Raw genomic sequence first — 27,556 nt, 5'->3', positions numbered from 1 at the left:
GGGAGGTAGTGAAAGCCACATGAGAACTACACAGGTGCAGCAACAGTTTTTATTTGGTAAATATCACCTCCACAGCCCAAGAGGAGGCTCATGAAAGAAGATGCCTCTTCTGCAACTAGGAAGAGTGTGGTTAGGAGCACTTGCCGAGCTAATAAAGGCTGTTGAAGCTTCAGCTTCCGTTGGTGGTTAACCCCGTGACATCGTTCTGCTCCTCTGAAAACAGCACCTGACTGATACACAGCTTAATTGTGTGTGATAGAAACACGTTTTTATCACATTAGCCTGCCACCGAGTGCGCAACCGAAAGGCGCTGCTTAATTGAGCAGGGGGTAATTTGTACATAGTAAGACAGAGTTGTGTGCTGCTGCTCGGGTTGGCACGGGTAATCAGGGCTGCCCCTACCCAGTGAGCAACTGCTGGAGCGGGTGCAGGGCAGAGAGCCGTGATGCGATAGGAAAATGATCACCCTTGCGGTTAAAAACCAAAGCTCGACGACCTATTTCCTAGCAAAAGTATTCATGTTTTGCTTTGGTGCTTTTCTCTGTCTCTCAAGGAGGGGTGTTTGGATCTAATGGCCAAGATGTGCAGCTGTTGATCCGTCTGAGATGAAGGCTGGACCCTGGCTTTGTGGCAGAGCCACCTCCATCTGCAACACCCGTGTTTTCCCCTGGCCAAGGCTCTACAGGGAAATGCAAGATTCAGAGCAGGATGGAGCCCTGAGCACCAAGCTGATTTCTGCATTAGGACCTTTTTTACATCACCAGCCCAGAGCTCTTTTGCATCCACAGGACTGATTTTTGAGCAGCCGGAAATACACTAGCAAAAAGCTCCCCATACCTTGTATCCCTGCTCTAAAGCTGCTTCACAAGCTCAAGGGCTAATTTTTTTTCCTGCTTTCCTCAAGGGGTAAATAATGTCAAAATTGGAGGAGGATATTACATGGACCTGGGCTCACCCTACTACTTAGTAACGTCCAAAATCACCATCACATCCTCTCCTGAGCTGGGAACGGCTGCTGTCTCTCATCCACCGTGTAACCAAAAGTAGCTACGTAGGGGGTTTGCCAGGTTCACTGTCCATAAATATATCTCTATTTTCTCCATCCCTAAGCACTATTAAACTGTATTTCAAATACCGAGGAAGATGAAGGAAGAGTCTGCAATGATACTGTCAAGTTCCCACATAAAATCTGTATTCCAAGAGTTTCTCCCTCTGTAAATGCAGGCCTCTGTGAAGGTATTTTATTTAGGGTAAAATATGTATTTTTTTTCCTTCGGAATTTTATTTGTCTGCAAAGCATCACACACACCCCCATGGTTCTGTAGGCACACTACGATTTTAATATTGCTTTGGTTCATGTTTCACTCACTCCACATCAGCAAAGCAGTGTGTACAGAGTTGCAGCCCACTTCCAGGCTGGTAAGCAGCTCCCTGGAAGTCCTCCTTCATCTGGGCCAGCTCTGCTCTGCAGAGGTCCAACACAAAATAATGGGCTTTAAGACTGCCCTCACAGAAACCCAGCAGAAATTTTCTCCTTACTTCACTGAGGCAGGATTTGGCCAAGGCTGTCATATGCTGCAGAGGATCAAGGCTGATCCTACTTGACTTTCATTCCTCACACCTTCACCACAGTGCCTCCATCCATCGGCTGTGACAAACATCCTTTCCCCACCCCTTCTTCCTCTCTCCCCTATCCTCCTCTCCCAGCCACCTCCTTTGCACAGCTGGGCTCGTCACAATGCTGATTTCTTCAGGCATTAATTTATGAATGGTACAGGCAGCGCTTTGGAAATTTACCCCTTCATGCCAACTTCCTGCTATGTGGAACACCTGCATTTAACAGCAGAGAAAGAAAACAACCACCACAGTAAACCTTAGGTAAAACTGGTTTCAATTAGGAGCCTTAATTGCAAGGAAACTGAAAGGAAACAAAATGGGATCTTTACTTATATGAGCTTTCCTCCTTCTCTCCCCCCACTAACCTATTCATTCCCTCCAGCTTGGATGAAGCATCACATCTCTTCAATTCCCACCCAGGCACTCAGCATCCCCACAAGTGGGCCTAGTCTCCAAATCTGTGCCATCTTTCTCATTTGCCCTCCTCACAGGATGAGGCAAAATCTCAGCAGCAAACTCTTATGGCTGCAATTGACCTTCAGACCATTTGGGACTACTTCTATATCCCAGGCTGGTGTTTTTCAACCAATTACCCTCCCACTGAGTCCCGTAACTTGTTTTTAACTAAATGAAAGACACAGAGACCTCAACTTTTCTCCTTTCTTTCCCTCACTAGTATTCCCCTGGGTTTGGGATGTCAGCCATCATACAGCCAGTGTACCTGAATTCCTGACTGAATGGAGCTCAACAGGAGGCTGTGAACTTCCGCACGTTATTTTTCTCTCCCCCTATTGCAAATATTCTCCATGCAAGAAGACTGAAAGGTGCAATTTCCCCATTTTAACCCAGATCCGCTCAAGGTGCAGTTATTTTCATATTTCAATCAACACAGTTTCGTGTCTCTTGGCAGAAGGAGCACGTTGCCATATGCAATATTGTGTCTGCAGGTGTTACGGCCGCTGCCACACTAAGGAGGTGAGAGGAGATGGTTTGGACCTGTTACACCTACATTTCATCATAAAAATATTAATGGATCATTCCAGAAAGTCTCTGCAATCTTTTCAATTGCTTTTACTAGATGTCGTTTTGGACATTCTTGGCACCAGCACGGCCCATTTGTGCCTTGTTTCTGCCTCTGAAGAACTGGAGGTGGGTTACGTACGGCACTTGCTCTCAGCTACAAGGGTTTGCAGACTCCAGTTTCCCCCGTCATTAAACTCAAGACTCAAAAGCACAGTGTTGCTGCCCTGAGCTCGCAGCACAGGACATTGGACTTCCCACTCTACCATCAGGAGACCCTGATGATGACGGTCATGGTGGCAGGGGGGCCTACAGTTCCTCCTTGCTTTCTGCATAAATGGGGTAAACGACTACTAGATCCAAGTGGCAATGGGATCTCCCACACATGGAAATGGCTGAGGTTCAAACCTCAGTGATGCCATCACCGTGGGCGACCCCAGAGTGCCTGGGTTTGTCTTTCTTAGTACTTCTGTTGTTGTTGTACCATATGCAAAGATGCACATACAGTAGGCTGATGTAAAAAAAAAACCCCTATGTGATTACACTTACAGGTGTTGTATGTAAGGTTGTATGGTTTGCTCAGAAGTCACGTTGCCTATACTCTCCTTTTGGCAGGAACTGCTTCATGTTGTGCTTTGTCCTTAGTGGCCTGTTATGTCCTGGTTGCTGCTGTTTATCAGCACAACCTGGTGAGACCAAAAGTGAAGATGGATATTTACCCCTATGAACATTTCCCTAGAAGAAGCCAAGCTGTCATCACTGGAGTGAAACTGTGCTCCTCCTTAGCTGATGTCAGTGCAGGGCCTTGAAAACAGGTAGAAGAGCTCAAGTCCCATCCAGCAGAGATGAGTTTCAGCAAAATTTAAGCACGTAAGGAAGGACTGTTGGCTTCCAGTAGCATTGAGGAGAGACCAAGTAGCATCCCGGGATTCATGCAGACATTGAGGGGACTGAAGGACTCCACCTGTCTCTGCCCACTGACTGCGGTACTGGGGATGGCCCTTTTGTAATTCAGGTGCTGCAGGTGGGCACTTAGGGCTAAGGGATGGAGCTGGGTTCCCTATCCAGCAAACACACAAGCCATTGGGTGGATTGCAAATCCCGGCTGTGTTTCTTCATGCCTATACCACCATCAGCTAGAGAAAAGTGCTTTTTCCCTCCTGTGCCAGCGAACTTTGTTTTCAAGGAGGCAAAATGAGACTTGTGCGAGGTAACCAGGACGAGAGTGCCACCTTTCTTACAGCAAAACCACCTGTCAAAACCCTCCTGCTCATGACACAGCTGTGAAGGCAATGCAGACAGAGCTCGATGGAGCACTCGCCCAGGCAGAAAGGTTTATCTGCCATTCTCCTGCAGTGCTGGGCGTGTGTGGTAAAACCGAAATCTTTCTCAGCGCAGCCAAAGGACGTAGCTGTGGTTGCTCTGCAGCGAAAGAAGGGATCGGTGCATGTTTGATCTGGGGGAGGTCCCGGTTTGCCTTGCACCATAGCTGACAGGTGCGAGAGCTGCAGCTCCCATCCCTGCTGTGGCCGGGACGTGCCGAATGCTGGCGTGCAGCAAACGGCAGCCGAGAGGCGCATACCTTCCTGGCTGCGACGTGCCCTGACGATGGGGAACTGCATCTCAGTTCCTGGCGTGGTTAAAGCCGTTACCCCTGTTTGCTATGTCATGGCTCCCACTCCAGACCTGTCCTTCCCCTCTCGTAGCTAATTTCCTTATTTGCTTTAGCAAAGGTGGGACGTGTCACGCTGGGTTTCGAGCAGAGCCGCACCAGGGAGCTGGAAGCCAGCCTGGCAAAAGACTTGTTTGTGTGATTTGTTATGATAGGGATGAAGCAGTTTGTCAGTGGGCACAGAAAAGGAAACAAAATAGTATTTTCTCTCATCCCTGTTGCAGATTTTTGTGGCAGCTTTGTCCCACCTTTTGTCCTTGCCATGAGCCTCAGTTTCTCCACCTGGGAAATGAGGAGAAATGCTTGCATTTTGGGCCAAGCTACAGGCAGCCGCTCACTGTTGTGGCTTTGGCTAAGATTAGAATGTGCATGCCATGGAAATGGAGGAGAAATGCAGATTGTTCTTATCACTGAGTGAGTGGGCCTTAGCACTCGTGTTTTTCATGCATCGAAACGAACCCTGTACTTTCAGTGTGCACACCCTTCCTGCGAGGTTAAATGGATGGGACTGAAAAGGAATTTTTGGGTCACCAAATTCAGCCCCTTGTTGTGTCTGCCAATCATCTCGTCTACTCCTTCCCCTAATAAAGTTTTCAGGCTTTTACCAACACACACTGCTTTTACTCAAAGCTGCTCCAGACCCAGAGTATATTAAAGATTAGCCACACTTTACCACAATTACTTGGGAGTGGAATGAAAGAAAAGCAAAACAAGAAAGACTGAAAGCGTAACTTTCATGGGCCTTCTTGGGAGTAAGACATTTTCTATCTGGACAGAGGTGGCTGCACCATGAGAAACAGAAGAGTGCAACACTCAGAAAGCAAAGCCAGAACAGCCACATCAGCTTCACTGCGGTGCACCAAAGGAATCACTTTGGATTATGCAAAGCCCAGCATGTTTTGTTATGTGAATATGCAGTTGGGTGTACAATGCCACCAGGCCACATACAACCATTTGAGAAGAAACTCCTTCCTACAGCCAGGCTTGCAAAGTGCAAAGCAAACCAGATCCAGGGCTAGCTTCAGCATCGGCCCAATGCTGATCCTCACATCAGCGGCAGCTTAGCCCTCCCCTTGCTTGCCTCTTTGCAGTCAAGTGTTCCCAGGCCGTGTGTTTGCAGGGGCCCTCGGGAAGGTGAATGAGCAAAGGTGTGAAGTCAATGTTCACCAGTTAAAGATGTTTAACCCTTGTGGGGATGCTCTCATTCAGGAATGAAGTCGCCTTACATTACTGTATCTTAATCCTCCTCTGAGGATTAAGCACTAAAGGCATTTTAATCCTAAATGAGAACATGCACATGTGCTTTAATTTATGGGCACTGACTTCACACCTGTAGTTAGCTGACTTGCCTTCACTTTCCTGCATGTCCCTGTGTAGGAAAGCCCTAATGAGATGCAACTGGAATTTGGGTGATGCTGTGGCTATTAGTTCTCTCTTTGAGGTTTCTGTGGTTTGGGTTTCAGTGCATTCCTTGTGTTTTGGGTTAGTTTTTTTTCCCCTTTTTGGCCTTTTCAGACACCCTTTCAGTTTTAGTATATACACACATTTGATTGATTAGAAGATTCTCAGATGTTAGAATTTTACGCCCAGAGAAACATATGATTTTTGGCCATTGAATCCTGTTGGGTTATGAGGCAGCCTCCATGTGTGGTTTGGATTAATCCTTTGAATGAGAGGGAACTCTTCCTTTAAACACATGCTTCCCTCTCATAGAGACTCATAGCTCTAAGTGCTCAGCTAAGCTACTTAAGTTACCTAGTTGGTCTCCTGAGGCTCTGTCTGTAAACATTGCAAAAAGTAATTTTCTCTGGGGTGGTTCAGTTTAGAAATAATTTTTGGAGAAGTCTCTCTCTCTGTTGGCTAGACACTGAGTGTAGAGACTAGGCAGGTCAGACAGACACCTAAATTTTGGTAGTGCAATGGTTCCACTGTGCTGGGCTGCTTTTTTTGCTCCTAAAAAGGAGCTCAACCATGGTATGTGTAAGTGGGAACCAAGACCACCTACACTGTTTTTTTTCATCAGCTGTAGCTCTTCCACTCTGAGGCGACTGGACAGAGTGAAATGTGGGCAGGATTAGGTTGTGCTAATGCACCAATAGCTTTCCTGGCTGGGAAATTCTGCATTAGCCTTCTAAGAACATCCATTACCGTGAAAGTTAATGTCTGTGGGGAGAGGGACTTGGACTCACTGCTGCCAACCTGATGAATTTATCAGAAGAAGGCAACTGTGCCTTCAGATGCAGTGGTACCCAACAGGCAGGGTGTTGGTTTAGGACACCGGGTCTGGGAACAAAGGCACATCCCCTCATCCTGCTGTGCTTTGGTTTTCCCAGCTGTGAAATAATCTCTCTTCTATTTGCTTTAAAACTGCTGTTGACACTTGAGGAATCTAAGGTCCTTCAGGAGTGATGATTTGAAGCAGGCAGTGACTTCATCTCCTAGAGAAACCTTTCTCACTCTGTTGACTACATGGGGAGGCAAAAGAGACTAACTTTTCTATTTATACATGAGATTTGCTTAGTACTAGGTTCCATTTGTTGTTATCATTATTTACTAATTATTCCTGTAGCCAAAGGTGTTTATTGCTTGATGGAACTAAAAAAGGAAAAGGGGCTTAGGTTGAAACTGCGTCTCACTCATAATCACTTTCATCCACTAAAAAAGAGGGAAATAGCCAAGATTCTTTGCTCAAAGGATTGCTTGTTTTTGATTTTGCTGTTGTTGTTGCTTACTCTGTAAAATCTTTATAGCCAATAGAAAAGGCCTTCACTTACACCCTGATACCTGGAAATCAGTACAATCTGGTCAACTACTCTGAGCTTTTTCAGTAGCTGACCCTCTTTGCAGTGTATGAGCTATTGCCAGATTTTAAGCACATGACTAGTGCCAGAAACAGTGGGCTTCATCTGCGTTGAGAATGATGTACACACTTACAAGGACGTTTTTAGAATGGATTGCTATTTATTTCTAAATAATCAGAAAATTTGAATCATAGTGTTCATCTGCAATTCTCAAAAAGCTTTCCAAAAGCAGCAGAAAAGCTTAATTTCCACATGAAAACATGTTCAATTACACACCGGAGAAGCAGAAAATCAAATGATCTTTAAACCATTGCAACATGTACAAACACACACTCCCTTCATTAAGAGGTGCCAAAGCACCTTTCAAGTGACCCTCAGTCTTTAGGGCTGAAAACTTCCTAGTCCTCAAGGCATTTATATACAGACTTCGCCCAATTTGAAATGTCTGGCACTTTCATTTTAAAGTAATAATTAAATTAATATTTAAAGTGAATTTTAAAGTGACATGTTGTTATATTACAGAACAAGCTTCAGTATTGCAGGCAAATGAAAACATGCTGTTGCGAGTATCATTTTTCTGTTCTTCCTTGTGTCAAATTTCATTCACTCATTTAAATCATAGGGCTCAGCAGATCTCAAAACAATTTATGGAGGAATTGCAATAAATTACACTTATGCCCTTTTCACAGAGGAGGAAACTGAGGCAAAGACAAATGAACTAACTTGGAAAGTTTATGCAGCAGGTCTGTTGCAGAGGCAGGCAGGATTCAGCTCTTTGGGCTAGTCGTGGGTGTTGTAGTGTATTGTGCAATGCTATGTGCAAAATTCATATTCTCTCATTGTTATAGACTAAATCCTAAGAAAATCATGAAATACATTAATCCAAACTACTTGTATGCCTTACCTTTTAGGCAATATGGAAGCTACTTTGAGACCTTCTCTTCACATAGTAATAAGACAGATGTTGCAAAGATGTTACAAAGTAAGAAAACTCCGTGTTTTTTAAACATTTTCTGTATATTTGAGCAGTGTGACTTTAAAGTATTTACCTGCAAGCGTGGGGCTGGAAGTGGGCTGTCTTTTGTTTTGTCTGAGGCCAAGGTTTCATATGACTCCCGGAGAGTTACCATGAGATTCATGCTACCATCAGGCTGCAGGACACAGAATACACTTGCTTTCAGCAGATTTAGTGATAAAACTTCTGATTTGGAAAACAAACATAATTCTTCTGTCCTGGACCAAATAAATTGATTGACTTTATAAGAAAAAAACCCACAACCCTCACCTCCGTGCTCTGTCTTTATGCTACCGCTGCCCTTTAAGGGATGAATTTTGCTCTAGCTTGCACAGATGTGTTTCATGGGGTAAAGATGCATTTAAAGGGAAGTGTATTTTTCATGCCCTGGTGAATTTGGCCTCTAGGTAGCAAATTCTTCACTCTGTTGTTCATGCGCTTTCTGGTGCAGGGAACGTCTTGTTGTTCAGTGCATGTAAAGGGCTGGGTGCACTGCGGTTCTGGGCCATGGTTTGGGGCTCCTAGGCACTACCACATGCTGCATAATTAATATTAGTAATGAATAATAATAATAATAATAATAATAATAATAATAAATAGCAATAATAATAATGGCTGAATATGAGTGAACCCCATAACCTTGCCCTTGGGTGCCTGAGTAGGAAACATGAGCCAAGGCAATTCAAGAGAGACACCAACAAGAGTTACAGCAGTCCTGGTAGCTGGCTTTCCTAATAAGCATCATAAATGTGTCTGGGAGGGGGAGGCAATGCACAGCAATTTCACATTTCTAGGCTCCACGTACAGGGCAGTGTACCATCACCGATGGACTCATTTCAGTCTCGACTGGAAAACCAGTGGGAATTACTGCTCCGGAACATTTTTCATTGAAGGGAGAGCAGCCCCAGAAGCAACCTCTGTGAGTGGCACTGGGGTGTAAAATGAATTGCAAACAACTATAGCTTTTATGTCTTCTATACAAATGCTTGAATGATGAGATTTGAACTATTATGGAAGGTTGCTTTGAGGTGCCAGCCAGTTGGCTATCACTTGGACGATTAGCAGCTCTACCTGTCACCTCTTTATTCAAATGAAAGAGATCCACTTCGATTCTGGCAGGTTCCTACTGACCCTTAATTTGTTGAGGGATACATCCTGAAGGGGTGCTGAGCATCTCCACCTTCCAGTGATGACTGCACTTCTCTGAAATGAGCATCCCCTTGAGAAATTATAACCAATGAATGGCTGGAGTTTGTATTTCTTGCTCTAGGGTTACTATTAATATTCTGCCTTCATACCTAGGCCCCTTGTGGTTTCAGAAGGCTGTTTGATACCTGGAGAGGAGGAACCTGGTGTTCACGTCACTCCTTCAGCATGGTGTTCCCAGTGCAGAAAGACATTTTTATAGCACAGTGTGTCCTTCCACAGCAAAGCCTGGGACATAGCACCGGTGGCTTAGCACGTATTTAAGTCCTCTGGTAAATAAGAACAGACTGAAGCTTTGCACTCAGAAAGAAAAAAGGGTTTGGCCACAGTCCTCAGTGACAATGTTTCTCACGGTTTCCATTTAGCGTGGCATTTATTGCCTCTCCCAGGAAGACCCTTGAGCAGGGCCAGCAAAACAATTGTCGGAGTAAGCAAATATTGTATGGATAAAGGGCTTCAGCATGCCAAGCCAAATGCTGCCCACTTCCAGTCTACTGTAAACTCAAAGAAACTCTCTTGACTTTGCTGGTGTTGCGGTGAATGCAAAGCCCAGCTCTGCAGGGCCCTTCCCAGTCATTCCTGGAAGGGTCAGCTTCTGCTCTGAAATCCACCACACCCCTGTTCTTGCCAGCAACCGATTCTTAGGTCACAGCCATTAACCCACTGCCAGTGCCTTTCAATTAGTATTTTTGCCCTGTCTCCTCCCCCCTGGAAGGCTTTTCCTGAACTTCTCTCCTCTGATGTTTGGAAATCTTCAAATTTCCAGCCTTACGGCCAGTTTGTTCTTGTGCCAACATTGTCCTTTTGCTTAAATAGCTCATTTCCCTCCCTGAGATGTATTTATAGAGAGCAATCATATCCCCCGCTAGCCAGTGCACGCTCAGCACCTTCCAGTATAGGTCCCTGGCATCTGTCTTATAGACGTGGTTTAAAGTGCTTCCTTTGTGTCTGAACGCAAATAGAGTTCCCACCCTGTTCCAAACATGATGCTTGCACATGCTGGATCTGGTCCAAACGGCCTCAGGATTGCCTATATACTTAATTTAAATGGCAACAAAAATAAATCTCAACCCAAGTGGCCTCGTGGGACAGGCTCTTTGCAAAAAATGGAGATCCGTGTCCTTCTCCCAGTTCCCTCTGCATGAGAAAAAGGGCAACTCTAAGTTGCTGAGACTGGATTCCCTTCTCGCCTCACTGCTGCTCTCCCCCTGCCCCGCTCCTAGGGTCTCACTGGGGAGAGGAGCCCCTGCAGTGATGCTGATAGGACCAGAGTTGTCTGGCTGCCAGGGTGAATCACAACAGCTCTGTCTCTAACATCCTGCTGCCTGTTAATTAATGCATTAATTAATTGCCTTCTAATTCCTATAATCATCCTTATTTTGGGGGTGAACAGTCTTTCAAGGTTGCATAGCTTGCCCAAGGCCACGCAAGAAGTTAGTGGCAGAGCCAAGAAAGAAACCCGGGTGCCCTGACTCCTGGGCTGGGCTGTGCTCACCAGGCAATAACGCTCCCTTCGTGGCTGGGCCAAATTGCTCTCCTTTTGGTAAAACGCCCTACTCACCATTTCCTTCACTCCAGCAAATGCGCTCAGTGCAACGAAGCACCTTTTTTTTGCCTTACAGCAAGACTAGAGAAAAGCGTGTAACAAACTGAGATTTGAAGCTGCCTTCAGCAGTTCCTAATCTTTGCAAACGTTATACTCTTTGTGGTAAGGAGCTTGCGAAGCTCTCCCTGCCTCCTTTGTGAAGGCTGATACGTGGAACTGGCAGGGTATTGTTTTCACTTCTGAGTCGAGCTTGCCTTCTGTATGCAGATAAAACTTCCTTCAAAGTCCGTAAGAGTTTTGCTGAAGTGCATAAGCCCGATTTGTTTTTAACTTATATGTTACTTCACTGACATAAACAAGTTCAAACTAGTGCTAATGCTATACACAGCCAGTAGAGCTACTGCAGAGGGAACTGGGTTGTGATCCAGTTAGTGCATCATTGGGAGAACTGTTCAGGTCTGATGATCAAATGCCTGTTTTTCTGTAATTAATAAGAAATGGACTTTGTTTTTATTTAAATTGTTCACACCAATATGTTTTCATCTGCACATCTAAGTTAAAAATAACCTCCCAGAACTGCACGTGTTAACATGAGTGGGATTCTCTACAGTATGTTTGATATTATCGTCGTTATTTATTGTTATTTTACTATCACTATTATTCAGAGTTCATCACAGAGGTAATATTTCAAGACAAATTAGGCAGAATTTAGACTGACCAAATTCATCCTAGAGCTACTCCATCGTCTTTGAACTGACTCATCTTGAGATGGTTTCATGGACTTTGTATATAAAGTGACAATTACCTTCTTTTCAATTTCCTGTGTCGTTGTTATTCACCAGCGCAGCTTTTCTACTCACCAAACAAGAATCTAACTAACAAAAATATGCATGTAGTTTATTATACATATTCATTCTTCCAGTGTATTAATGTTTCCTGTGAGAAGTAGAGGACTCTCAGTTTACACTGATGGTTATGGCTTTTCGGTGGGAAATTCTCACCAGAAAAAGAACCTTTTTGGAAAGAACCTGTATATTTTAATACTTTTTTTTTTCTTTGAAAACCTGAAAAAATCTGGAGTGGCACCAGCACTGCCGAGGGGTTTGCCTATTCTCTGCTTATGACTAAAATTGAAAGTGATCTCAATTTTATATTAAAGGTTATAAAATACAGAGCAGTTTGACCAGGTTCTACCCTGTATTGCAGAAGTGGGACTTCAAATGTCTTGTATTCAAGTTAAAAACCAGAACCATAAAGTTCCACCTCCCAAATGCAGAGATTTTAATTGCTCCAACGTCTGCTCAGCCTGCCCAAAAAAGCACTGGTCTGGGGTGATGGGCTGAAAAGTGCTGTTCTTACTGCTTGTACTGCTTGCGTGAGAGAAGGCATAAGAGGGCTGTTGGGGATTTATGGAGAAGAGGCTGTGGAAGTCCTAAAGAAAGAAATCAGAGGAGGAGGCAGAAGGGAGGCTCCTGCCTGGTGGTATGAAGATTGCTGATTCAGGGCTGCAGCCCTTGCAGAAGTTAGTGTGCTCTGCAGTGTGAAAGGAGCCAAGCCACTTATGCAATATTAATATTAATAACTGCTTTGCACTTCTATAGTGCCTTTCATCCGAGGATTTCAAAGCGCTTTACAAACATTAATTAATTAAGGCCCATAACACCCTGTGAGGTAATGCAAGTAGATATTACAGCTCATGCAGAGGCCAGAATTGCCAGCATTACAGGTATAATCCTCTAGCAAGAGTTAACTTTTATTCTTGAGCAAGCTTTCTTACTTATAGGCATAAACAGGCTTCCCTTTAACACCGAGCGTGTCTTTTTTTTTTTCTTCTTCCCCTTGATCCGTCAGTCTTCACACAAGCAAAACTCCCACTATGAGGCAGCCAAATGAGGTGAATGAGCAGTACTTCCATCGCCCAGCTCACTGCTTCCTCTTTGATTGTCTGATAAAATTGTAGGATATTTAGAAGCTGCAGAGTTGTGTCACATATTAGTGTCCTGCTTCTGTGGGGTTTCCCTCTTCTAAATATACTTTGCACCAGGGAGATTAAGAAAGGAAGTGAACTAAAGTATGTTTTATGGCACCTGCTTATCAGATGACCTCCAAACAACCTGCAGACATTAGCTAACATAGCCCTCATCACAGCTGGTCATAAATGTCATTAGTGCCATTTTAGCCAGGGTTTTTTTAACCATTCTCAGCTCCTGTATTTCAGGGCGAAGGCGGGAGCTGGTGGGGAAAATGTAGGCCTGTTAAATCTGCCTCCCTGCTCATTGCAGCCACTCATTTAACTCCTGTCTTGCACTTTTTCAGCTTAGCGTTTGTGCCCATCCCATTTTCAGCCTGCCTTTCCCTCCATGTAAAGGTGCAGGTCGTGGAGCTGTGGGGTGCTTTGCCATCCAGCCTTGTCCACTCTGCGTGGGGCCAGAGGCAGGGCTGAGCTGAGGTCCATGCCGTGCACCTACTAAGGGGTCCTGTCCTGAAAAACAGTGCTGAGCACACGCTGAGACCTAGGTTGACACCACTGGCCGTGCTGAGTCACGTTGAGCAATTAAATACACTGGCACGTGTCCCTTGGTGTGTCCTGGCAGGAGCAGACCTGGCCAAGGGGAAGCCGGATGGCTGGAAAAGCCACATTTGGGCTCTTATATTCCAGTGCTCTCACATACATCCGTAGCCCGCAACATACAGAAAATTGCTGTTTATTGTATGGGCGAGAAATACCCATTTTTCTGCCGTTAGCCCCTCTCCCATCCATCTCCCCTCTCCCTTATGGGACTGAATGCTCTAAGTAACCTGGGATGGAGCAGAGCTTTCCTGCTCCGAGCTCTGCACACAAGGGGAACGGTATGTCTATCCTGCATGGCCGTTTTGGTAACCGCTTGCTACAGCTGGAGAAGAGCAAAGGGACTTTGGGGGCAATTAGTCCAGAGCACGACTTCTCCAAGATTTGCCCATTCAATTGCATTCTGAAACTGTACAGACATTAGCTAATTAATGTGGTGAGTTCATTAAACCAATTAATTGCATTTCTTTCTGTGAGTGGGCTGGGCCTATCAGTCATCTTCATAGAGTGCAGTTTAGGGCGTTAAAAATATTCTCTTCATCAAATTAAACTTTATTAAATAATAACTCCTTCCAAATTCTAGGCTAGGAATGAACAACGTCACTCTAACCACAAGAGCTGTTTATTGCGCATAAACTTCTTTTACTGCCCTGCCAGCTGTGATAAAACCAATTCAGATGCATATTCTCAGTACAGTAAGCACTTTCTCCCCTTTCGTGGTCTTGCATTAGCCCAAAGACTCCGTCTTTTTGTGCAAAACTCCCACTGAAATCAATGGGAATTTTGTGTGTGGAAAGAATGCAAGGTTGGGAAGTTATACGTCCGCATGTTGGCCAGCAAAGGCATTGTGCTTGCCACAAGGGGCTTTTTGGCAGGCAGCAGAATGTTTTGCATTTTTCAAAGACAAGCAGAACTGAAGAAACACTTAAAGGCCAAAACAAAAAAAAAAAGAAAAAAAAAAAAAGGTTTTGTCTTTTCCCTGGTTTTTATTCTGCATAATTCTAAAGTAAGTCTGAAAATATCTCTTTTTTTTTATAAGATTTGCATTTTAAAAATACCTTTTTTTAAAGTTAAAATATATCTTCCTTCATTTTTTGAACCTCGCAAAGTTCATAGGTTTTTTTGTTAGAAGTGTCTTTAGCAAGACTTTTTTCTTCCCTCAATATTTGTTAGACAGCAGAGTTAAGAAGTGCTAAAATTAAAAAAAAGACATTTTTTCAAATAATTAAAAAAAATCTTTTGGGTTTAGGTTTTACTATCTAAATTTCCATTTTCTGGGTTTAATTTAAAAAAAAAAATGGTTTGGGGAGCCTTGATTTTGGCTAGAGGCACCCCAGAAAGTTTCTATTTTAAGATATGTCGAGCACCACCTGCTTCTTGGCAGGGACATTTAAAAACAAAGTCACTCAAAAATCATCGCATTTTAAGTAATTTCCCTTCTGTAATTTCATCCTTGAAGATCTACTCAATTTTGATTTATGGCTGCCCAGGAGCAAGTAAAAGCAGCATTTCCAGAGAATTAGTAAGAAAAAAAGACACGAGTGTCTAAGTGCCACTGCAGGTGCCTACATCTGAAGCCTAGATCTTCAGTCCCCGCTCAGCACCTGCCCCTGTCGCGTGATAATCTGGCACTCATCAGGTCCAAGAACAGCTCCAAGTGGCCCTCCAGCATTTCTTACAGGACGTCACCTCACATGGGGCTAAGGAAAGAGGGACAAGTAGCATCCTCTCTATTTGAGGAAGGACAAAACCCTTGGCCTACCTCACGGGCAGTTACTCCAACTACTTGGCAGCTATCTAACATTGTAGTCAACTCCATGTGCACCTACCCATTGAAAAAAAAAAAAAAAAACAAACAAGTTTTGGCTTCTTGCAGCCTTTGAAAGAACACAGGGGAAGAAATTTGTTGAAAAATTGTGTCTTCCCTTCCTCCTGCCCCCTTGTTTTCCACGTCATGCTCCATGTTTTTACAGGAAATCTTAAAGGTGCTCAACAAGTCAGGTTTTTTGGCTGATCTGTTTTCAGCCAGAAGGGTTTCGCCTCCCCAGTGAGCACTGAGTAGCCAAACTCCAGGTTTTGGATTTGTTTCTCAGTCTCAAGCACATAAAATGCAGGCATTACAGCACCTAGCTTGTACATAGCTAAGTCCTTTCATTAGGTCTAGCTCTTAGCTTTGAGATACTTTCAGAAACATCAGCCTTAGATGGAAAAGATCTGCCCTATTACATCTAGGATGCTTATGTCAAAACCTGGTAACACAAAGATCCTGCTTCCCAGCTTCTTCAACTCATCATTCCTCTTATTAATTAAATTAGGGCAATTTATATCAAACATGCTAAGAGTAAATTGGAGACTCTTGGAAGAACTCCAGCCAATTAGAATGATAGTTAAAAATAAATTCATATCTAACAGAGAGAGAAACCTGAAAGACCACAGCAGGCCACAAAACACTGTAAGAACTTGAAAATAAAGCTGCAGGGAAAAAAATCAATTGCATTGTGGCCAATATTAATCTCCCATCAATAAATGCCATATCTTTCACTGCTTATGGTAATTGCCCCAGTGATTCCCCTTAAAGTGGTTCTTGAGTACTCAGAGGGCCCGTTGATAGGATCTTATCAGGTCTCAAAGCAATGGTGTGAAAGCGCAAATAGGAACTGTGGCCTAGTCTGAGAAAAAATGTGGTCTTTAGAATGTGCTGATTTGACAAAAGGTTGTTGTTTGTCACAGACATTAGTTTTTATCTGCTTAGTGGATAATTCTTCCAGAGGGGACTCTTCAGCATCTCTCTGACGCTGCTGCTCAGCTCGACACGAGGAGGATTTTCCAGTAATAGAAGGTATTGAAGACAAACGGGCCCAGACTCCAATAGCTGCTTGAAATGGGCTTTTTTGGAATCACGGTCTGGATTCTCCGGGGTGGCCTGTGACTTTGCACGGGTTCCTGCCTGAGGGCTGCTGTTTTATTCAGCCTGAAAAATGACAGGAAGGGGTTCATGCTACTGTGAAAGTATTGTCGTAAAAATAGTTGTCACACTGAAGGGAAGTGGGCTTGGTGGTTTTTTTCTCTTGGAAAATGTTTTGAGTCAGAACTAACGTCCATGATAGCTGACTGATGACCTTAATTGACTCTTGGGAAGTAGGCACAATGTCATGTTTGTTGTGTACAAAATGGTATTCACAATCTCCACTTGTTATCAGGCGTATCAACTCTCCTGCATGGATTTTAAGAATTATCCAGTTGAATCTCTCCTCATGCTCCCTTTGCAGCCAGGACCTATGTATTTCAAAAAATATATAGGCCAGATCCTGCAGAAAATACATAACTGGCCATCAGTGTGGAGTGAGCTGTTTGGGTCTAAAAATTTTGCATGCTTTTCACAACTGAGGAATCATTTTACATGCACATTTTATGAATTGCTGGATGACCCTGCCTATTTTCTCACTGTACAGCTTAAAAGATGCTTAAACTGCCTGTATGATACTTGGCAGGAGGTATTGGCCAAATACGAAAAGATTTCTGGGAGTCTGTTCAAGTAATACCATAGAAAGTCAGGCAGCAGAAGAGATGCATGTAGGGATTTTCAGACAACATCCTTCGACTGCATATATTGAGCATAATCTTGTGGCTATTACTTATACGTATACGTGCTACTCTTCTTGGAGACCACACACAGAGTTTGATGTCCCTGTGTTCTCTCACCAGTGAGTGTTATATTTTGCTTATTATTTAGATTTCCTTAGGCTTAAGTGGCATTTTCTAGATTTTACAGAAATGTTCCAGAATTTATCCCTTCCAAGGTGGCATGTGCTATTTGAAATTAAACTAAAAGACATCTCTTTGATGTTACTTTTCATTCTAAACTTAGCCATCGCATGCCAAAGCCCCAGTTTTGATTGAACACAGCTTTCTTCGTTTTTGCAAGTATTATTTTTTAAAGTAAAGATCTTATTAAAAATTAAATTTTCATTGCCCTGTAATGTATCAGCAAGATTACACAACTCTGATTTACTGTTAGAATCAGAAATTAACTTCAAAAGACAAGAAATGGAAAGTGGTGGCTTATTCTCCCATGGCACATTACAGCAGTAAGACAGGGTGATATAGTGATATCAGAAATGTATTTTCCCCTCAGATGAAGAAAACTATATCAATTCATTTCTCACCTATGTATTTACTTGCATTTCAGGACACTTTTCTACCCTAAGTAAACATCTGGGACAAGTCACAAGCTCGTATTACTGTTGTAAAAAACACTGGTGAATAAGAAGTTTCACTTTTCTGCTACCTCTGATGCCAGCCATTATACTCTATTATACATTTCTAAGCTAAATTAGGCAAAGTATTGAGTGTTTTGGATTGCATCCAGCTGTGCATTTAAACCCACTCTTGACTACAAGCAGGAGTGGTCGCGCTGAAGCTGGGTATATGCCATAAAGGAAGCACATGTTGAACTGCCCAACTGGGTCCATGCCAGGATGCAGAGCATTTTGAGGATCCAGGCCATCCCACAGTCATCTCAATGGTTTCTGAGTATCTGCCTTAAGTCATTAAATTTTTTGAAATGGCATCTCTGTTGTGGTATGTTATCCCTCCTTCCTTCATGAAAACCTTTATTGAAGTTTCAACTCTGTCCTTGAGGCCTGATCCAGACCAGGATAGGAGGCACTCCATTCATAGCAGTTCTTGGAGCTGACTGAAGTCATCCACGTGGGTTGAGTTATCTTGCTGGAAGAGGCTCTGCTCTTACTCTGCTTGGTTTTAGCTCTGTGGACTTTTTTGAAGGAGTGACCTGGAGAAGAAAGTAGACAGTCCTGAGTGATTCCCCAGCTGGTAAAGTTTTGTCATTTGCAGAAGAGCCTAACACAGGACCTTAAAAAGGGCATTTAATGCTTATTCCAAATGGGACAACTCATGGCAATACCTAACTCTTGGGCACATGTGCCCAGAATGGACCCCAAACTCAGTGTTATGACTTCAGATCAGTATGTGAAGAGCATTTAATGCCTTAGAAAATTCATCCCAAAACTCCACACTGAACAGTAAGTGGTCAAGAAAGAAAACACAAAGTGGAAGTGCCCAAATCAGTGTTGCAGGAAAGTATGGCTGGGACAAGTAGGCCCCCCAGCTTCTCCTGAGCAGGTCTTCAAAGGACTGAGCAAAGCCAGCTTCGTTTTGCTCCCATCAAAAAATGCAGTCACCAAAGGAAAAGGAGGAGCCTCTCACCATCTATACTGTAGTCCGGTGGTTAAAACCACTTGCCCAAGAAAAGCAAGACAAGTTCTCGGTTTGCCTCTGCCTGGGAGGTTCAAACCTACGTTTCCCAATTGCCATGGGAGTACCCCAGCCACAAGACTGCAGGTGACGCTGGGTGGAGAAAGCATTTCTGCATTCCTTGGTCAAGCTGTGGGACTGCGCAGGAAAGATGGAGAGATTCCCACGACCCTTTGTGAGGAGAAAGGGATGCTGGGGTTCTGGGGCATTTCTCCTTTTCTTTTCAGTCTGATGTCTGTTTATCTAGACGGAGTATGAGACTTGGATTTGGGAAGGGGGAGTGGCAATTTTGGGAGTGAGTCAGGCAGGCATTTAATGAACGAAGGGTCTTCTGCTACAGATACAGACCCTCTACATCCTTCAAATCTCAGTCCATAGCTCTGTAGTGCAAAATACTCATGCAGCAAAAACATGCAAACCGAAATTTAAGACAGTCCTCTTTTTAGTCACTAGGGCATGGACTCATGCTCTGCTTGCAGGTCACCTTGGGGTACCATGGCTCTTTCATGTCTTTCTCTCTACTCATCAGCATAGCTTGAATGAGGAAATAAATGCTTTCTCCTCCCCTCCTCCCCATGCCCTGTGTCTCACCCTCCCCTGATAACTTGGGGTTTAGGATGGTTTCATGGGAAATGGAAACTCTGAACCCCTGGGGCTGAGGAGGGCCCAGACCCCACTGTCCCACTTCCTGGGTGAGAGCTTTAATCCTGAGGTTATTACAGGAGCGGAGGGCACTGGCACTGCTGTCTCCTCCTCTGCCAGCTGCATTTAAAAGAAGAAAGCAACTATGACTGCATTCTTGAAGGGTGTGATCCTGCGAGCGAGAGGTAGGTGTGTTCCCAGCATACCTCCAGGATTGGGCCCCGCAGGGGACTCTGGTGCCACTCTGCCTCGCCGTGCTGGATCGCAGTGGGGCTGCCCAAGCCAAACCAAGCCAGGAGGCACCTAATGAGCCGAGGCACCTCCAGGGTTACATGGTGGAAGGAGGGGCTTGGGGATTGTGATTTTTTTAGATGTTGAAATTCCCCCAAGTCTTTTCTTTCAGGTGTCATCATCAAGCACTGAGGCCCTTCAGGAAGGGCAGCTTCCATGAAGCCTCTTCATAGAGAGTTGAGCACCACCAGCAAGGTTTTAGTCCATCCTAATGCCAAAACCCCACTCTGGGATATGCTCTTCTGTTCACAAACCACAGAGAGAAGCTACAGAGGTGCCTCAATGCAGGACCGTGATCACATGGAACAAATATTGATCTGAACTTATGTTTATTCACTTAAAATGACACATGGGCTTCAGCATATGCTTGGGTTTAAGTATATGGGCTTAAGAATTAGGCTTAAGTATATGCTTAAGTGATTTGAGACCTTAGACGAGACTTAGCTTTGAGACCAACAGCAAGCAGCTCAGCTCTCATTGCCAGCTCATTGCCTTTAGACTTTAATTGCTGAGTGAGATCCACCTAACGAAGGGACTGCAGCAGTACATCAGGCAGGCTAAAGGCAGTTTACTGGGAATTACCTCTCAGGGGACTGGTCATTATTTTTGTTTCTTTGCCTCTGTTGCTCCCTATGAAAAAAAACATTTTTGTAAAAATGGTTCCCTGCATGTGCTAAAGCAACATGGGACATTAATCTGGAAAACAGGGCCATGTCTCCACAGAGGTCATACGGGATCCTTCTTGTCTCACCTAGTGCAATTTTGCAGTTTACAAGATGGAAATAGCTTTCCTGTGACTGAAGGCGTCTTTCACACACTGTTTCTTTAAATTATCATTTGCAATCCCTCAAAGAGAAAGAGGCAAAGGAAACTGGGTGGGAATTAGTTGCTCCTTCACGTACATTGCACTAGTTACTGTGTGGGAGGATCATTATTTCTAATGATGATGGATGGTTCCTATATGAAAGAGTTTCTTGCGTCTGTTGTTCCCCAAGTTGGAGCAAGAAAGGGTTACTATTTTAATGAGAGAAGTTGAAATACAATTTATTGAGAGGGATGAAAAAGAAGAACCATAAAAGCTGAATCAAAACAAATGGAATGCTTTACCTGATCACTTTTATGGCGTTGCTGCCTTCATAATGTGCTCACATGTGCACGCGCACACACACATGCATGCTGCCACTGAGCTTTGACTTCAATCTCCTTTTTTCCCTCGTATCTTCAGAAAAGACAATTTTCACCAAATAAATATTTCCAATGCACGTTTTTACTCAAAACACAAAGAGTGCCTACAAAAGCTTATACACTGACAATTTGTTCTTTTTTAATAGCCCGCTGATAGAGACAGTCACTATTGCATTCACAGAAACCTGAAACCTTATTGTACCTATATGCTACTATTATTCGGAGCGCTGACGGTACTATCCAAAACAATGACAAAGAATGTGCTAAACGGGGACCCTCATATAAATACAAAACTGCCAGAATAAAAGCATTGGTTTATTCCGGTCCGCACTCAGCTGATTAAACTGAGGAGTCGCCATGAAGATAGATAGATAAATAGATTGATAATATCATTTTTTAATAATTGCAGCCTTCAAATTTAACATATTTTGACAGGAGAGTATATTAAAAGCCATTAAAACAGCTGTTTGGCTGTAGGGAATATTACTTTTGGGTTGAATGCGGAGATATGTGTAGGTATTTATTCAGTAATCAATCATAGAGAGAAAAGACCTTGAATTTCAGTTGGAAGTTTTTATTTTTATCCTTTTCCTTACTACTGGTCTTTAAACCTGCTCTGAGGAAAGCTATACATGCCCGGCTGGTGCTCATCAAAAGCAAGCAATCACAGCTAAATCAGCATGCAAAATGCCACTCAACCTTGGGCCTTTATTAAAATTTGCTGGGACTCAATTTGAGATAGCAATCGTTCTTATTAAAAAGCAAAATGTAAGATAGTTTTTTTATATAAATCTCTGGATGGAATGGAATTGTTAATCAGCATAGGCTGATGTGATTTCTCTGTTGCAAATCCTGCCGAGGGCTCAGAAGTGGCACATTACCATAATTCCTAGGCTAGAGCTGGCAGCTTGAAAAAGACCTGCAAGAATCTTTAAAATGCTTAAGCAAAGCTGTAAGTCACAGCAAACAACACACACTGGGGATGGTTACCACAGGTTCTTCGTGTTATATAACAAAGTTTCTTCCTTCGGTCTATTTGCTCTGACCACAATTTGCTGTTCTGTTGGGTAATTGTTTATGTTTTCTCAAGAAAAAGGGCAACAACAAGAAAATCCCAAATCTGACCAAAGCTCTGTTATTTCCCCTAAAAACCCAACCTATTTTAATACAAACCCCTCTGCCGTATTGTGGATTCAATATGTGTAATCACTGATTATATACGTATATATACACACACATATATTTTTTTAATTTAAAACTAGCACCAATTATTTCACGATCATTTTAGCACCTTTCCTTTTCCCCTGTCCTATATTGCTGTTATGCTGGTGTCTGTGGGTCAGCAGTAAACAGATCCCCATGAATATTTTGTATCTTCATTTTAAAAGATTATTGACCTATTTGTTATCCCAGGCATTAATAAAATTAAGCTATTATTATTGCTAATAATGAACACTAAGTAATTCAAATTACAATTATTTTGTATGATGGAAAACAATGTCGATCACTGCAGATAGAAAACTCCTCAGCTGAGCTATGCATTACCAGTACAATTACGATTTATCTTTAATATTACTATAACTTTCAAAGTCTGCTGTCACGACTACATTAGGCACTGCACAAATGTACAGCAAAGAACAGTTTTTCTATATATGTTTTATTCTGTCAGTTAATAATGAGTAAAGCACAGTCCAAATGTCATACTACCTCACTGGCAATACATTTTGGAGGCTATGGCATCAATAGGAAGTGTTTTCATTGACTCGGATGCTTTTGGCTCAGGATCCAAGACAGACCGTTGGCTGCTTTCTTCTTGTCTTTAATCGGAAATGCACAAGAGGCAAAGGAAAAAAAGAGCCTTTTAATGAGGTACTTCTACCTTGATATTGCTGGTCCAAATCTAGTCCAGGCCAGTAATGGACAAAAGTAATTTTTTCTGATTTTTGTTTTTTGGTTAGGGGTCTGGGAAATAATGATGTTACTCACGGTCCAGTTCTCATGGGAGATGTGTCCACCTAAGAAACGTACCTCCTCCCAGGGGTTTGTTGAGGTGTTCTGCGTTAAGACGCCAAAAACTCATTGCACAAAGAGTGAGCTACCTGTTGACCTACAGAACAGCCTTTGCAAACTGATGCATATGGAAAGAGAAACTTGCTCTGATGTTGATTCTTCTGTACCTGCCTTGAAGATTGTGAGAACAAATCGGTCATAGATTGCTGCCTGATAGTCATGAGCAAATTTTAATTCCAGCATGCAGGCACTCCCTTTGGAAGGGAAAGACAGGCTCAATTGCACATGGAGAAACAGAATTGCAACCTTGCAAAAAACAGAGACTTTGTTTCGAGAGCCAAACAAAATTGAATGTGTTCCCCCCACACACATACATACCCTATCATCAAATATTATCAATTTAATTGCTCAGCTCCTGCAGCTGTGAGCACAATATATCAGCTTGGCTGGAATGGAATTTGTAATTCTGTAAGACACGTTCGAAAATAAAATACTGAGCTAAATTCTCAGCTAATGAGAATCAGCATAGTTCCACTAACCTCAGATAAGCTACTGAGCAAGTAGGAATCGTTCGAGTTCCTCTGACTTAGTTGGAATGCCTTCACTCGACTCAGCAGAGGAATATAAATTTACTCCAAGAATTTGTGTTTCTGTGCCTTTTTGGGATCTGCTATATAACCAGTGCTTGGAATGAACCAGCACGATGTGATACACCACAGCAGACCTTCTCTAAACATCAGCGGCTCTGCCGTGTAGCTGCACTGGCGAACTCACTGTCACGCGATGTTGTGAATGCTTAAAATCTACAAGGTTTAGGGGGGCCACAGGAGAAGTTAATGGAAAAGAAAGCTGTTTAAAGTTGTTAAATACAAGGACATGATCTCTGGCTCAGAAATTCTCGATCTGCAAATTGCTGGCATATTTGGGAAGTACCGTCATGTGCCTGCACTTTTCTGATATTCTTCTCTGGGTGTTTGCTTTCGGCCTTTCTTAAAACAGGATCCTAAGCTGAGAGGACCTCTGCTCTGGCCAAGTATTGCTGGTTTTATATTCCCCCAAAAATGAATTATGAACCAGAACTTTTTTCTTCCTCATCAGGGCTTTCATCTCCTCTTCCCCCACTCTAACACACACTTTTCCCTTTATTTTGAGCATATAAAGGGAAAAAGACAGTTAAGACAATAATAAAAGAGCATAAATGCCACATACCTATTTTCAGCTATTCTAGGAAGAAGACAAGAATGGGAATTTTTACTCTGGATAAATTTCCCACTCCGTACATACTTTTAGCTCATGGAGCTACAGTAACGGTAATTTTATGAATCAAGTAGACTATTCCTGTCTTCTATGCTTTAGTCAAAGTATTATTGCAAAAGATGAAGTCTAAATTGTCTGTACCTATGATATAGATATACACACACATATATGTAGACATATATACTTACATGTGTATATACATGTTACTAGAAAAATGGTTTCTTTTTTTATTTCAGTTAGAAATAGTAATTTGTGCCTGCACAAAGGAGATGAAAATAATAACATCTTTCACTTGTTTTGCTGTGTTATTATTGATTTCCTTAGGTGCAAAGACACAGAGAGTTGGGCCCTTTGTATTTAATTCCGTGTGTTTCGCAGCTATTGCCATGTGGCCTATTCCAGTGAAAGTTTAGCATTCTTGAAGGGTTATGTAAATGTATACATTAGTGAATAAACAGATGGTCTTTAATGAAAAACATCTTCTTTTGTGAGCTGTGTCACACTGATTTGATTCTTCATTTGTAGTATCAGATCTTTGATGTAATGGAAAAATGCGTACAGCTGAGTTTACGCAGTCCAAATTTGAGTGGACATCCCTTAGAAAGGTAGGAAAATTTACACTGCATCAACTAGTGGTAGGTGAGCTAGCGCAGCCGATTTTTCATTGTTAGTGCTTGAGAACAAAAAGACGCGGATTTTGATCCAAGGATCTTTGGCTGCCCAGCAGATCTGTTTTCTGGGCATCAGAAGTGCCCGGACAGATCTAGGAAGCAGGCTTCATTTTTCAATTTGAAACAGCAATCAGATTGGAAGAGACAGAAATTATCTCTCAGAGAAAAAAAAAAAAAGGAAAGAAAGAAAACAAAAACAAAGCCAAAGGAAAAACCTGAACAACCTACAAACTAAAAACTTAAAGAGATGCTTTGTTTATTTCCATTCATGTCAAGTCAAAATGGAGCAGGATTTTAGATGCCTGTGCTGCATTTATTTATTTTTTTGAATGACTAGATTTTTTAGAATCAGGTTACGCAGCTGGACTTCACATTGCATTTGCTGCGGCTGCTTCATCAGAAATGCTGGTAGTATTTGTCAGCCTGGAAGTGTCTTGAGGCTGCTTCTGAGAGATACAAGGAGGCAACTGATAAGGAGAGCATCAGAAGGGCAGTTAATTGCCTCCAGTCTCTCGGTGCCGGGGAATATTTAAAATCTATGGGATTAAAGGCAGATTAAAAACTGTGGAAGCAGGAGCCCAATAGCGCTGAAAGATCATAATCAGCAAGGGTAATGGCAGAGCAAAAATGAATGTGGCAAATAAAATGACAGATAGGAAATTCAGATCCGCTTCTAATGCTCGAAGTTCCATCTTGTAAGCACAATTCATCTACGTGTAAATCATTTTTTGGCTTCAAGCTTATCAGCCAATCGGTGAATTAAAAATGCTCTTTCCTTGGAGGATTAAAGAGGTTGATTGAAGTCAGTGTGAAAACTGGCTAATAAGTCTGGAAATGTCAGGAGGGTGCTTCATAGAAACTCAGTGTACTTTTTCTATCAGTGCTATGAAACAGGAAGTTTGAAAAGCTCTGTAGTTCTGTTACTTTGAGAAACGCTTTTGTGTTGTTTTTTTTTTTTTTTCTCCTGTGTGTCAGAGTGTCATGCAGAAATATTTTAATTTGCAAGATGAATGGTGATAGATGCAAATGTTGAAAAATTAGATTGGGAGAATTTGCTAAAATATGCAGAGAAGTAAGAGAAATTTCATTTCAGAAAGCACAGTGAATGCATATCACGGCCATGGGAAGTTCTGGGTTCCAGGCCATGAACTGCTTAGACATGTTCCACCTTGGACGGGATGTTTAAACTTTGCTCCTTTTCCATGTGTAAAAATCTAGCGTAGGCGGTAAGGCCAGAGATTGTATTACGGCAGGCTCTCTGCTAAACATGAGAGCTACCAGGGTATCTCCAGATATGTGCATACATGAAAACACACACTCCTGTATGACATGAGGGCTTTCCATCAGTGTTATTAAAAACTGAACAAGAATTTCAGAGCTTTACATGCAAAAACTGTGCTATTAATGTTTTCACAGCCAATATTTCCGTCTGCAGTGCCCACACTAGTGAGTGCAAATATACTTACATGGATGTATTTAGAGAATTTGACTGCATCTGTCAGTTCCTAATATCGGCTGGACTATGGACTAATACCCTCTCTTTGTTTCAGCCCCAAATCACAAAGAAAGCCAAAAACTGTTCAAAAACAAGTTAAAGAGATTTTTCTGGATGGAAAGCTGCTACCTGCAGCTGCATGATGTCTGGTGCTGGGTATACCAGTTTCTCTCCTCCTGGGCTCAAGGGAGGAAAAAGTTGAGGGATGTGTTCGTGAGTATTAATCCTATCTTTCATTAGTACGGAGAGCATTAGCCCTTCGGGTTGTTAGAGCCATGAAAAGCAGTGGATGAATGAGGATGCTGATGGGGTAAAAAAGGAATCAATTATTCAAGTCTCAAGGACTGAGCCTAAGACTAGCCAGCTCACTGTCACCATTTGCTCCCGCACAGATAAGCTGTTGTCCTGCTTGCTGGCAATGCAGCTCTGTCCTTTCTCACCTGCCCCATGAGCCAGATATGGCTGGTTGGCCCGGTCTGTCAGTGGAGGCTTACTGGAAGCCCCATGCTTTGGCAGCAGCTTTGGGCTGGGGTCCTACCTTTTGCCGCAGGTACATGACCCACTGCATGGTCACAGCATGTCTTGTCTCTCATGTGATTCTGGGGAATATTGTCTCACCCAGCAAGAAAAGAAAAAAAAAAAAAAAGATAACTGATTGGAAAAAAATCCTGCTTATGGTTAGGTTGCAGGGCCCAGAAAATGTCAAAATCAATGTAAATGGCTGTTTACCTGCTTCTAGTCTGTAATGTTATTTACTATGTCTCATTCTTGGGCTTGGAACACCAAACTGGCAAGCTGACCCATGTTTTCATTCACCGGTTCATTCATAACCACAACCAAAGAAACGACAAAGATGCCCACAGATTCATAAAACCCCTGTCAAAAATGGTATCCCAAAACTCTCTGCAGCTGCCTGATTCCCAAGTCTTCGATAGAGGTACCTCCAGGGAGGAGAGGCAATGAGAGATACTGGATTCCTCTCCCTGCTGTGAGATGTGTTTCTGCTCTTTTTGCCCTATGACTGCTTTTCATGTAAAAGGCGTTAACTAGTGCAACTCTAACCCAGATCTCACGTCGGCCAGCTGAGAGCCTAACCGCTAGACTGCCGAGTGGTGGTCTATGTGTGTCTGGGTTATGGGAGGTTTCTTTGATCTCCTTATGCCCCCTGGAATGCATTTCTGCGCAGCTTCAAGAAGAGGCGGCTGCACATCCTATCTCCCCAATCTCAATCTCACTTTACCCCCATTGGTTCGGGCCCTCTCTTGGGAGGTGGGAAATGTGGTTT

The sequence above is a fragment of the Platalea leucorodia genome, assembly GCF_965183815.1.
Source record: "Platalea leucorodia genome assembly, chromosome: 4".
NCBI lineage: Eukaryota > Metazoa > Chordata > Aves > Pelecaniformes > Threskiornithidae > Platalea > Platalea leucorodia.
This window is presented reverse-complemented; position numbering follows the sequence as displayed.